Genomic DNA, 12,159 nt, shown 5'->3' with positions numbered 1-12,159 from the left:
GGAAGGATTCAATAGAGCCTTCTCCACTATAGTGAGGAAGCTTTGGTGTGGCGATGCTTGGCCTGTAGTCATCTCGCAGGGAATTTGTGTCTACCATCACCGCAGGAGAGGCACTTCTTTGCCAGGCACTCCTTCCCACACGAGGCGCACTTCTTCCATCTGGCTGAACTTCCAATCTCATGCCATCATTTTGAGCTTCCATTCTTCCTCCAAGTGGATGGACCTCCTGTCCACTATGACGGCGCAGGTTCCTCTCATTTACTTGTTGATGAGGTAGTTGAGCCTCCAATCCACCAGGGCGGCGCTTGTTCCTTCCTCTTCCTGGTGACGAGGTAGGTGGTCTTCATCCGGAAGTGCATTCTCCCAGCACTTGATAAGATCCTCAAGCTTCTTTGAGGAAGCCATCCCACTTCGGACACCAATGTAGCGTAGGACAGGTTTGACAAATGTCTTTGCTTGAAGAAGTCAAGAATTGCTGACTCAATGTGCGATCATTTGTACTTTTAATGATTACGTCAATTTCTAAACACACTTACACACAAGTGAAAGCAAAGCATACTTAGTCAACAGCCACACATATCACACTGAGGGTGGCCCTATAAAACAACATTAACAGTCACAAACATGCACCACACTGTGAATCCACACCAAACAAGAACGACAAACACACTTCTGGAGAACATCCGCACCGCAACACAACATAAACACAACAGAACCAATACCCACAATCCTTTGCATCACTAACTCTTCCGGGACGCTACAATATGTTTCGATTAAAACTCACAAGGATGCATTGCTTTAGGCTTTATTAGCCTTTTTGCATGTGTGGTTAGGAAGTTATATTTAAATAACTGTCAAATTGAATGTAGCAGTTATATTGTCATTATGAGTAAAACCTAATTTTTGTATTTGTAAACCTACCAAATTACCTGATTCTGGTAAAACTCACATTGATACAATGTTTTAGGCATTTTTAGACATGATATGCATGTTCACTTTTGGAGTTATGTTTATATAACTTTCATATTTAGTATGACAGTTATATTGTCATATTGAATTTAAAAAACTAACTTGCATCGTTGCAAAACTTACAAAATAAATGTTTTTCTAGTAAAACTAACAATGTTTTAGGCATTTTTAGACATGATATGCATGTTCAGTTTTGGAGTTTTGTTTACATAACTTTCATATTTGGTATGAAAGTTATACTGTCATATTTAATTTAAAAAATTGACTTGCGTCGTTGCAAAACTTACAAAAGATAATTTTTCTAGTAAAACTAACAAAGATGCATGTCTCCAGGCATTATTAGACATTTTGCATGTTTGGTGTAAGAATTATGTTGAAAAACATTTTTATTGCTTTTTTCGCATTATCTCAGGATTTTAAGAATATTACTGTCATATTTAGTAAAAAAAAATTACTTTTTGTGTTTGCAAGCCTGAAAAAAAGCATATGTTTCGAGTAAAACTCAAAAGGTTGCATTGTTTAAGCCATTATTAGCCTGTTTGCATGTGTGGTTAGGAAGTTATGTTTAAATAACTGTCAAATTGAATGTAGCAGTTATGTCGTCATTATGAGTAAAACATAATTTTTGTATTTGGTAACCTTAACAAAATACCTGCTTCTGGTAAAACTTACATATATAAAATATTACAGGCATTTCTAGACATAATGCATGTTTACTTTTTGAATTATGTTTATAAAACTTTCATATTTAGTAAGACAGTTATAATGTCATATTGAATCAAAAAAACTAACTTGCATCATTGCAAACCTTACAAAAGATATTTTTTCTAGTAAAACTAACAAAGATACATGTCTCCAGGCATTATTAGACATGTTGCATGTTTGGTGTAGGAATTATGTTGAAAAACATTTTTAATGCTTTTTTCGCATTATCTCAGGATTTTAAGAACATTACTGTCATATTGAGTAAAAAACTACTTTTAGTGTTTGCAATTCTTAAAAAAGCATATGATTCGAGTAAAACTGACAAGGATGCATTGTTTTAGGCTTTATTAGCCTTTTTGCATGTGTGGTTAGGAAGTTATGTTTAAATAACTGTCAAATTGAATGTAGCAGATATACTGTCATTATGAGTAAAACCTAATTTTTGTATTTGTAAACCTTACCAAAATTACCTGATTCTGGTAAAACTCACGTTGATACAATATTTTAAGCATTTTAGACATAATATGCATGTTCACTTTTGGAGTTATGTTTATATAACTTTCATATTTAGTATGATAGTTATACTGTCATATTGAATTAAAAAAACTAACTTGCATCGTTGCAAACCTTACAAAAGATTTTTTTTTTCTAGTAAAACTAACAATGATACATGGCCCCAGGCATTATTAGACATTTTGCATGTTTGGTGTAGGAATTATGTTGAAAAACATTTTTATAGCTTTTTTCGCATTATCTCAGGATTTTAAGAACATTACTGTCATATTGAGTAAAAAACTACTTTTAGGTTTTGCAATTCTTAAAAAAGCATATGTTTGGAGTAAAACTCACAAGGATGCATTGTTTTAGGCTTTATTAGCCTTTTTGCATGTGTGGTTAGGAAGTTATGTTTAAATAACTGTCAAATTGAATGTAGCAGTTGTAATGTCATGAGTAAAACCTAATTTTTGTATTTGTAAACCTTACCAAATTACTTGATTCTGGTAAAACTTACATATATAAAAAATTTCCGGCCTTTTTTAGACATAATATGCATGTTCACTTTTGGAGTTATGTTCATATAACTTTCATATTTAGTATGACAGTTATACTGTCATATTGAATTAAAAGAACTAACTTGCATCGTTGCAAACCTTACAAAATATATTTTTTCTAGTAAAACTAACAAAGATACATGTCTCCAGGCATTATTAGACATTTTGCATGTTTGGTGTAGGAATTATGTTGAAAAACATTTTTATTGCTTTTTTCGCATTATCTCAGGATTTTAAGAACATTACTGTCATATTGAGTAAAAAACTACTTTTAGGTTTTGCAATTCTTAAAAAAGCATATGTTTCGTGTAAAACTCACAAGGATGCATTGTTTTAGGCTTTATTAGCATTTTTGCATGTGTGGTTAGGAAGTTATGTTTAAATAACTGTCAAATTGAATGTAGCAGTTATACTGTCATTATGAGTAATACCTAATTTTTGTATTTGTAAACCTTTCCAAATTACCCGATTCTGGTAAAACTCACATAGATACAATATTACAGGAATTTTTAGACATAATGCATGTTTGGTTTTGGAGTTATGTTTATATAACTTTCATATTCACCAGGCATTATTAGCCATTTATCAAGTTTGGTTTAGGAGTTATGTTTAAATAACTGTCATATTGAGTGTGGCGGTTATACTGTCATTATTAGTAAAACCTATGTTTTGTATTTATAAACCTTACCAAAATACCTGATTCTGGTAAAACTCACATAGATACAATATTACAGGAATTTTAGACATAATGCATTTTTGGTTTTGGAGTTGTGTTTACATAACTTTCATATTTAGTATGACAGTTATACCATCATATTGAGTAAAAAAACCTAATTTGTGTCTTTACAAACCTTACAAAATATGTTTTTCCAGTAAAATTAACAAAGATACATTTCTCTAGGCATTATTAGTCATTTTGCATTTGTGTTTTAGGAGTTATGTTTAAATAACTAATATTGAGTGGGGCAGTTATACTGTCATGAGTAAAACCTATTTTTTGTTTTTGTAAACCTTACCAAAATACCTGATTCTGATAAAACTCACATATATTCAATATTACAGGCATTTTTAGACGGATTGCATCTTTGGTTTTAGAATTATGTTTATATAACTTGCATATACAGTACCACAGCTATACTGTTAAATTGAGTAAAAAAAAACTAACTTGTGTCTTTACAAACCATCCATCCATCTTCTTCCGCTTAGCCGAAGTCGGGTCGCGGGGGCAGCAGCCTAAGCAGGGAAGCCCAGACTTCCCTCTTCCCAGCCACTTTGTCCAGCTCTTCCTGTGGGACCCCGAGGCATTCCCAGGCCAGCCGGGAGACATAGTTTTCCCAACGTGTCCTGGGTCTTCCCCGCGGCCTCCTACCGGTCGGACGTGCCCTTAACACCTCCCTAGGGAGGCGTTCGGGTGGCATCCTGACCAGATGCCCGAACCACCTCATCTGGCTCCTCTCGATGTGGAGGAGCAGCGGCTTTACTTTGAGCTCCCCCCGGATGGCAGAGCTTCTCACCCTATCTCTAAGGGAGAGCCCCGCCACCCGGCGGAGGAAACTCATTTCGGCCGCTTGTACCCGTGATCTTGTCCTTTCGGTCATAACCCAAAGCTCATGACCATAGGTGAGGATGGGAACGTAGATCGACCGGTAAATTGAGAGCTTTGTCTTCCGGCTCAGCTCCTTCTACACCACAACGGATCGATACAGCGTCCGCATTACTGAAGACGCCGCACCGATCCGCCTGTCGATCTCACGATCCACTCTTCCCTCACTCGTGAACAAGACTCCGAGGTACTTGAACTCCTCCACTTGGGGCAAGATCTCCTCCCCAACTCGGAGATGGCACTCCACCCTTTTCCGGGCGAGAACCATGGACTCGGACTTAGAGGTGCTGATTCTCATCCCAGTCGCTTCACACTCGGCTGCGAACCGATCCAGTGAGAGCTGAAGATCCTGGCCAGATGAAGCCTTCAGGACCACATTATCTGCAAAAAGCAGAGACCTAATCCTGCAGGCACCAAACCAGATCCCCTCAACGCCTTGACTGCGCCTAGAAATTCTGTCCATAAAAGTTATGAACAGAATCGGTGACAAAGGGCAGCCTTGGCGGAGTCCAACCCTCACTGGAAACGTGTCCGACTTACTGTCGGCAATGCGGACCAAGCTCTGGCACTGATCATACAGGGAGCGGACTGCCACAATCAGAAAGTCCGATACCCCATACTCTCTGAGCACTCCCCACAGGACTTCCCAAGGGACACGGTCGAATGCCTTCTCCAAGTCCACAAAACACATGTAGGCTGGTTGGGCAAACTCCCATGCACCCTCAAGGACCCTGCCGAGAGTATAGAGCTGGTCCACAGTTCCACGACCAGGACGAAAACCACACTGTTCCTCCTGAATCCGAGGTTCGACTATCCGGCGTAGCCTCCTCTCTAGTACACCTGAATAGACCTTACCGGGAAGGCTGGGGAGTGTGATCCCACGATAGTTAGAACACATCCTCCGGTTCCCCTTCTTAAAGAGAGGAACCACCACCCCGGTCTGCCAATCCAGAGGTACCGCCCCCGATGTCCACGCGATGCTGCAGAGTCTTGTCAACCAAGACAGCCCCACAGCATCCAGAGCCTTAAGGAACTCCGGGCGGATCTCATCCACCCCCGGGGCCTTGCCACCGAGGAGCTTTTTAACTACCTCAGCAACCTCATCCCCAGAAATAGGAGAGCCCACCACAGACTCCCCAGGCATTGCTTCCTCATAGGAAGACGTGTTGGTGGGATTGAGGAGGTCTTCGAAGTATTCCCTCCACCGATCCACAACATCCGCAGTCGAGGTCAGCAGAACACTATCCTCGCCATACACGGTACGGTGTTGATAGTGCACTGCTTCCCCTTCCTGAAGCGGCGGATGGTGGTCCAGAATTGCTTCGAAGCCGTCCGGAAGTCATTTTCCATGGCTTACCCGAACTCCTCCCATGTCCGAGTTTTTGCCTCTGCGACCGCTGAAGCCGCACACCGCTTGGCCTGTCGGTACTTGTCCGCTGCCTCAGGAGTCCTATGAGCCAAAAGAACCAGATAGGACTCCTTCTTCAGCTTGACGGCATCCCTCACCGCCGGTGTCCACCAACGGGTTCTAGGATTACCGCCACGACAAGCACCAACTACCTTGCGGCCACAGCTCCAATCAGCCGCCTCGACAATAGAGGCGGCTAATTGGTCCAATGTTTGGACCATGTGGTTTGGAGTTTGGAGTTTATATAACTTTGATATGTAGTATGACAGTTATACAATCATATTGAGTAAAAAAAAACTAACTTGTGTTTTTACAAACCATACACATTTTTTTTTCCAGGAAAACTCACAAAGATACATTTTTCCAGGCATATTAGCTATTTTACATTTGTGGTTTAGGAGTTACAGTATGTTTAAATAACTGTCAGATTGAATGTGACAGTATACTGTCATAGTGAGTAAAGCCTAATTTTTGTATTTGTAAACCTTACCAAAATACCTGATTCTGGTAAAACTCACATAGATACAATATTACAGGTATTTTTAGACATAATGCATGTTCGGTTTTGGAGTTATGTTTATATAACTTTTACATTCAGTATGACAGTAATACTGTCATATTGAGTAAAAAAACCTAACTTTTGTCTTTACAAACCTTAGAATTTTTTTTTCCAGTAAAGCTGTCAGGACTTGGACTTTGGCTTGGTTTGTTCTCCCGAGGTGCAAGTGAATTGGACCAGATGTGGCGTGAAGGTAAATACATATTTAATAATAACACTCAAAAAAACAAAAAGCGCGCTCAAGGCGGATGTACAAACTTGACTAATGAAACAAAAAGACTTGCACGTGGGCAAAAAACTGTGAACAATTAAACAAAAACACTAACTGTGGCATTAATAGAAAAAACTTACGTGGACATGGCATGAAGTGCGCAGAGGTAGACAGAGTGTGACAGGGGTAAGAATGCGGGGATGTCACCAGAAAGACAAACTAAAAACACTGAACTTAAATACTACAGACTTGATTAACGAAAACAGGTGCGTGACTCAAAACGTGAAACAGGTGCGTGACGTGACAGGTGAAAACTAATGGGTTGCTATGGTGACAATCAAGAGTGCACAATGAGTCCAAACGTGGAACAGGTGAAACTAATGGGGTAATCATGGAAACAAGACAAGGGAGTGAAAAGACAGAAACTAAAGAGTCCTATAACTAAACAAAACATGACTTAAAACAAAACATGATTACACAGACATGACAAAAGCTCACAAAGATACATTTCTCCAGGCATTATTAACCATTTTGCATGTGTTGTTTAAGAGTTATGTTTAAATAACTGTCATATTGAGTGTGGCATTCATACTTTCATTAGGAGTAAAACCTAATTTTTGTATTTATAAACCTTACCAAAATACCTGATTCTAGTAAAAGTCACATAGATTCAATATTACAGGCATTTTTAGACGGATTGCATGTTGGGTTTTGGAGTTATGTTTATATAACTTTAATATTTAGTATGACAGTTAGACTGTCATATTAAGTTAAAAAAAAAAAAAACTTGTGTCTTTACAAACATTACAAAATATTTTTTTACAGTAAAACTCACAAAGATACATTTCTCCAGGCATTATTAACCAATTTGCATTTGTGGTTTAGGAGTTATGTTTAAATAACTGTCAGATTGAATGTGACAGTATACTGTCATAGTGAGTAAAACCAATATTTTGTATTTGCAAACCTTACAAAAACAACTGATTCTAGTAAAACGCACATGGATTCAATATTACAGGCATTTTTAGACATAAAGCATGTTTGGTTTTGGAGTTTTGTTTATACAACTTTTACATTCAGTATGAGAGTTATAGTGTCATATTGAGTAAAAAAAAACCAATTTGTGTTTTTACGAATCTTACAAAATATTTTTTTTCCAGAAAAATTCACAGAGATACATTTCTCCAGGCATTACTAGCCATTTTGCTTGTGTGGTTTATAAGTTATGTTTAAATAACTGTCAGATTGAATTTGACAGTATACTGTCATAGTGAGTAAAACCATAATTTTGTATTTGCAAACCTTACAAAAACAACTGATTCTAGTAAAACTTGCATGGATACAATATTACAGGCATTTTTAGACATAATGCATTTTTGGTTTTGGAGTTATGTATATACATTTTTTACATTTAGTATGACAGTTATACTGTCATATTGAGTAAAAAAACTAACTTGTGTCTTTACAAACCTTACAAAAAAAAAAAAAATGTCCAGTAAAACTCAAAAAGATACATTTCTCCTTCATGATGCTTCCTGCTGAAAGTTCCAAAACAAGCTTGTGATGATTCTGTGATCCAAGGTGTGGTGACCTTCTCCACCAATCAGTCCCCCGGCCTCTCCCTCAGGACACTGTGATTGGCTGGAGGTGCCCGTGGTAAGATATTCTAACATGCCAGAGGCTGTTCACCTTGGAGACCTGCCGCATGTGTCGTTTAGGAGCTACGTTTAAATAACTGTCAATTGGGTGTGGCAGTTATACTGTCATTATTAGTAAAACCTAATTTTTGTATTTGTAAACCTTACCAAAATACCTGATTCTAGTAAAACTCACATAGATTCCATATTACAGGCATCTTTAGACGGATTGCATGTTTGGTTTTGGAGTGACGGCGTGGCGAAGTTGGTAGAGTGGCCGTGCCAGCAATCGGAGGGTTGCTGGTTACTGGGGTTCAATCCCAGCCTCCTACCATCCCAGTCACGTCCGTTGTGTCCTTGGGCAAGACACTTCACCCTTGCTCCTGATGGCTGCTGGTTAGCGCCTTGCATGGCAGCTCCCGCCATCAATGTGTGAATGTGTGTGTGAATGGGTAAATGTGGAAATACTGTCAAAGCGCTTTGAGTACTTTGAAGGTAGAAAAGCGCTATACAAGTATAACCCATTTATTTATTTATTATTATATGACAGTCATACCGTCATATTGAGTAAAAAAAAAATTAACATGTGTCTTTAAAAATCTTACGAAATATTTTTTTCCAGTACATTACATTTAAGATACATTTCTCCAGGCATTATTCACCAATTTGCATGTGTGGTTTAGGAGTTATGTTTAAATAACTGTCAGATTAAATGTGACAGTATACTGTCATAGTGAGTAAAACCAATATTTTGTATTTGCAAACCTTACAAAAACAACTGATTCTAGTAAAACTCACATGGATACGATATTACAGGCATTTTTAGACATAATGCATGTTTGGTTTTGGAGTTATAATTATATAATTTTACATTTAGTATGAATGTAAAAGTCCATCCATCCATCCATTTTCTACCGCTTATTCCCTTCGGGGTCGCGGGGGGCGCTGGAGCCTATCTCAGCTACAATCAGGCGGAAGGCGGGGTACACCCTGGACAAGTCGCATCTCATCATATTGAGTAAAAAAATAATTAACTTGTGTCTTTACAAACCTTACAAAATATTTTTTTTCCATTAATCTCACAAAGATACATTTCTCCAGGCATTATTAAACCATTTTGCATGTGTGGTTTAGTAGTTATGTTTAAATAACTGTCAGATTGAATGTGACAGTATACTGTCATAGTGAGTAAAACCAATATTTTGTATTTGCAAACCATACAAAAACAACTGATTCTAGTAAAACTCGCATGGATACAATATTACAGGCATTTTTAGACATAATCCATGTTTGGTTTTGGAGTTATGTTTTTATATTTTTTACATTTAGTATTACAGTTAAACTGTCATATTGAGTAAAAAAAACTAACTTTTGTCTTTACAAACCTTACAAAATATTTTTTTTCCAGTGAAACTCACAAAGATACTTTTCTCCAGGCATTATTAACCATTTTGCATGTGTTGTTAAGGAGTTATGTTTAAATAACTGTCATATTGAGTGTGGCAGTTATACTCTCATTATGAGTAAAACCTATTTTTTTTATTTGTAAACATTACCAACATACTTGATTCTAGTAAAACTCACGTAGACACAATATTACAGTCATTTTTAGACATAATGCATGTTTGGTTTTGGAGTTATGTTTATAAAACGTTCATATTTAGTATGACAGCTATACCATCATATTGAGTAAAAAAAAAACTAACTTGTGTCTTTATAATCCTTACAAATTCTTTATTTCCAGTAAAACTCATAGAAACATTTTTCCATGAGCATGTTTGGTTTAGGAGTTATGTTTAAATAACTGTCTTTTTAAATATGGCAGTTATACTGTCATTATGAGTAAAACCTAATTTTTGTATTTGTAAACCTTACCAAAATACCTGATTCTGATAAAACTCACATATATTCAATATTACAGGCATTTTTGGCGGATTGCATGTTTGGTTTTGGAGTATGGTTTTGGAGTTATGTTTATATAACTTTCATAATTAGTATTACAGTTATACCGTCATATTTAGTAAAAAAAACAACTAACTTGTGTCTTTGCAAACCTTACAAAACATCATTATTCTAGTAAAACTAACAAAGATACATTTCTCCAGGTTTTTAGCTATTTTGCATGTGTCGTTTAGGAGTTATGTTTAAATAACTGTCAGATTGAATGGGACAGTATACTGTCATATGAGTAAAGCCAATATTTTGTATTAGCAAACCTTACAAAAACAACTGATTCTAGTAAAATTCCCATGGATACAATATTACAGGCATTTTTAGACATAATGCATGTTTGGTTTTGGAATTATGTTGATATATTTTTTACATTTAGTATGACAGTTATACTGTTATATAGAGTAAAAAAAAACTAACTTGTGTCTTTACAAACCTTACAAAATATTGTTTTTTCCAGTAAAACTCACAAAGATACAGTTCTCCAGGCATTATTAGCCATTTTGCATGTGTCGTTTAGGAGTTATGTTTAAATAACTGTAATATTAAATGTGTGGCAGTTATACTGTCATTATGAGTAAAACCTATTTTTTTTTAAATTTGTGAACATTACCGAAATACCTGATTCTAGTAAAACTCACATGGATTCAATTTTACAGGCATTTTTAGACGGATTGCATGTTTGGTTTTGGAGTTGTGTTTATATAACTTTAATATTTAGTATGACAGTTATACAATCATATTAAGTAAAACAAACTAACTTGTCTTTACAAACCTTACAATTTTTTTTTCCAGTAAAACTCACAAAGATACAATTCTCCAGGCATTGTTAGTCATTTTGCATTTGTGGTTTGGGAATTATGTTTAAATAACTGTCATATTGAACGTGGCAGTTATACTGTCATTATGAGTAAAACCTAATTTTTGTAAATGTAAACCTTACCAAAATACCTGATTCTGGTAAAACACATATAGATACAATATTACAGGCATTTTTAGACATAATGCATGTTTGGTTTTGGAGTTATAATTATATATTTTTCACATTCAGTATGACAGTATTACTGTCATATTGAGTAAAAAAAACTAACTTTTGTCTTTACAAACCTTACAAAACATTTTTTTTTTCCCGGTAAAACTCACAAAGATTCATTTTTCCAGGCATTATTACCGGTAACCATTTTGCATGTGTGGTTTAGGAGTTATGTTTACATAACTGTCATATTGAATGTGGCAGTTATACTGTTATTATGAGTAAAACCTAATTTTTGTATGTGTAAACCTTACAAAAATACCAGATTCTGGTTAAACTCACATAGATACAATATAACAGGCATTTTTAGACATAATGCATGTTTGGTTTTGGAGTTATGTTTAAATAACTGTCATTTTGAAATGGCAGATACACTGTCATTATGAGTAAAACCTAATTTTCATATTAGTAAACCTTACCAAAATACCTGACTCTAGTAAAACTCAGACATTTTAAATATTACAGGCATTTTTAGACGGATTGCATGTTTGGATTTGGAGTTATGTTTATATAACTTTTACATTTAGTATGACAGTTCTACTGTCATATTGAGTAAACAAAACTAACTTGTGTCTTTAAAAACCTTACAAAATATTTTTTCCAGTAAAACTCACAAAAATACATTTCTCCAGGCATTATTAGCCATTTTGCATGTGTGGTTTAGGAGTTATGTTTACAAAACTGTCATATTGAACGTGGCAGTTGTACAGCTGTCATTATGAGTAAAACCTAATTTTTTTATTTGTAAACCGTACCAAAATACCTGATTCTGGTAAAACTCACATATATACAATATTACAGGCATTTTTAGACATAATGCATGTTTGGTTTTGGAGTTATGTTTATATAACATTCATATTTAGTATGACAGTTATACAATCATATTAAGTAAAACAAACTAACTTGTGTCTTTACAAACCTTACAAAATATTTTTATTTCCAGTAAAACTCACAAGGATTCCTTTCTCTCGGCATTATTAACCATTTAGCATGTTTGGTTTAGGAGTTATGTTTAAATAACTGTCATTTTGA

Source organism: Nerophis lumbriciformis, linkage group LG18, assembly GCF_033978685.3.
Source record: "Nerophis lumbriciformis linkage group LG18, RoL_Nlum_v2.1, whole genome shotgun sequence".
In the NCBI taxonomy this organism is placed as follows: Eukaryota; Metazoa; Chordata; class Actinopteri; order Syngnathiformes; family Syngnathidae; genus Nerophis; species Nerophis lumbriciformis.
The sequence above is the reverse complement of the archived record's forward strand: the minus strand, read 5'-3'. Positions refer to the sequence as shown.